Source organism: Papilio polytes, unplaced genomic scaffold (genome assembly GCF_000836215.1).
Source record: "Papilio polytes unplaced genomic scaffold, Ppol_1.0 DF822289.1, whole genome shotgun sequence".
In the NCBI taxonomy this organism is placed as follows: domain Eukaryota; kingdom Metazoa; phylum Arthropoda; class Insecta; order Lepidoptera; family Papilionidae; genus Papilio; species Papilio polytes.
The window spans coordinates 389,634-392,675 of NW_013526915.1; positions in this window are offsets into that span (position 1 = coordinate 389,634).

Consider the following 3,042-nt stretch of genomic DNA (forward strand, 5'->3'; position numbering starts at 1 on the left):
TATATCTTAAGACCTAAACATCATTAACAACATGTGTACCCTCTACAACACTAACAACTTTGCACCCAAAAAGCGTATACTTTTACAAGAAGAGTATAACACAAACATTACAAAGCCTAAATAAGAAGAATACAATTCGTTAACAAAAACACTTCCAAAAGAAATAAAAGAAGGCATTAAAATCCTTTGTAAGATACAACAGCCCCACGTCGAGGGATACGCAGCAAGCCAGCAAGTCACAGATAAGCCAACCCCGCGTTATTCCGACGTAATTTGTAAGTCATTGTGCGCCGCGATAACGCACCACAAATCTACCATCGCACGTGGCCTGTCACGAAAAAACGCGCTCACTAATTCGAGATATTGTCTAACGCATCGCCTCTTTGATAGTTCCAGTTTACTTTTTACATACCAATGTTCCTCTTTGATCATACATCAAAATAAAAGAACTAACAAATATGCTTGGATCGATATATTTTGCTTTTATTCAATGTTACATAGGTATCCCATCTGTCTTTTTGTTAAAGAACGAAAACAAGGCAAATTTTTTACTACACAATTTACATTTTTTATTTAATAGTGGCCAAAAATCATATATTATACCAATTAAAAATATGTAAAAATATGAAAAGAGACCATATAAAATAATAGTTAGTAAAAAATAACGTAAAGAATAAAGAATTTTTAAAAAAGGTTACTGCAAAGCAATACAGCAGCAGTAATGAAAGAGAATAATAATAAAAAAACTAACCAGTTTTGTCATATTTTCTATATCATGACAAATTATTTAATGCGACGTATGATGAATGATTTATTATTTTTATTTATAACCACTCACGTCAATGATACAGTCGATGACTCTCAGTCTAGATAAGCCTACATTGATGCAATTTGTTACAGTTTATTACTGTACCAGTATATTTAGAACTTGTTTGATACGTCGCAAACAATATATGTTTAGACATGAATCGTTAAATGAATCATTTGATAATAATTAAAGTCGTAATTAATATTGACAGTTGATTATAGACAACGAAGTTTGTCGTGCAACGTTTTAGTCCAACTCGTATTTTCTGAAGCGATTCAGGAAGTAAAAAAAATGATCGATTATTCATCAGTCAAGTGTTCCATGTAATATTAACCAAGATAAAAATGACCGGATACCTATAAATATCACACCTTAAATCTTCGCTAATCCAGTGCACACGTCGTCGATCCTTCCTAGTTAAACTGAGTATAAATTTATTGCGAGTATAACTGAATCACCCCTTGGCTTTATCCCAACAGTGTCAACTGTTAATAGACACCGCACGTGTCTCCATTTATCTCGGCCGTTCCTTTAGGCCGAACGGTCTGGCTGTTTCAAAAAGATTTTTCACGATCAATTTTCTACTGCAAGCTGTCATTCCAATTTGTTGGCAGACGCCCTTGACAAAAACAGGGATTAGTGCTTAAGCTTACGTACGTATTGGATTCCAATTTCCTGGGTGTTCGAAGGGAGACTTATTATGTTGTGACGCCGCGCCGCGTGCACTTCAAGAGGGCTTTGTTAAATGACTTCAAGTGTAAATACATTGGACTTTAATCTCAAACTAATATAAAGTTTCCGTTTTATTTATTAATATATATTTTAATATTACTTTAAATAAACAAGTGTAGTTTCTTATTCGTAAGTAAAACAATTAACTTGCAGAAAATATCGAAATGCTGCGAACACTTTTTAATTAAAAATAAACTAATAAAAAGATAAAATCCTCGCCTCATTAACGTCAAATTGTTTGGTTTAATGTCTCGTGTATTGAAAGTAATGATCTCAAGATATCGAAGTAACCCTTAACCGATTTTATTTAGTTATAGTATGCCGGAACCTTAATTTTTTTTATTTAAATTATACTTGTAGTAATATAAAATGTTTGTAAAATATTTTTAACTTCAAAGTATTTTAATGAATATGTTTGAAAGATATGTGCAATTTATTGTATTTTTACTGATAAAATTTTAATTTAATAGAGAAGTAAACCAATAAGTAAAAAATTTAGGTGCAATATAAGCATATATTAATATGCTAAGAATTGTTTTAAGAATTCATGGTAAATTTCGTCCAAAAGCCATCCAACGACACGGCAATAACTTATTCCTAAATGTAAATGTTGGAACAACAGAAGGTAATATGATAAAAGTAAATAGCCCAGTTTCAGAGTCAACTATAATAGTAAACGAAGAAATCCTTAACCGATCGTATACTATCAAACCGTTAAATTAAGAAGCAAACTTAATAACGGCAAGATGTAAGTTTTTCAACATTAAAAGGTTACACGAAAAAAAAACCTCACGATATAAAACGAATTACGTTATCTTTGCGTCTCTGTATAGAGCACGAACCACTTTATTTGGACCTCGTATTAATGTATCCTTTTTATCTCTTTCATCCTTAATTGATTTGTCGCTTAAAGCCGTCTGTATCGTTGCTTCTCAATTACGTGCGGTGCACCGTATCGCTCGCCTTTATTTATGGCCGGCCAATTGATTGAATTAGTGGCCCCGGAGGCGTTTGTTCGCCGACTGTCGACTCGTTCTATACGATAATTCAATTCGCAATCTCTTGTTTGATCTCTGTCTGTTATCATACGAGCGTCAATTTGTCTGAATATTATTTGAATTATTTATTTGAATGGTCAACAAGCGAGCGGTCAAGCGGTTATTAGGCTACATCAATATAGTAGCATCGGATCGAATTTAGAAAAGTTTAAGAGCGCACGCACACCTTTGACCAAACTATCGCACAACGGTTTCGTCTCGCTATAATTCCTATGAGCTTTTATAGAGGCGCACACACTACTAAATAGTTAGCTGTGCAAATAAACAGTTAACTGCAATACAAACGAAAATAGCACAATAGTTGTGACGCTTCACTCTAAAATCGTTCTTAAATATGTAACGATTTTGTTAATAATTAAAGTAACTTTAATTTATGTTTACCTATGAGAAACACTCCCTTAGTCAATCTTAGTGAATGAATATGGTTTCATTTCTTTATTTCAT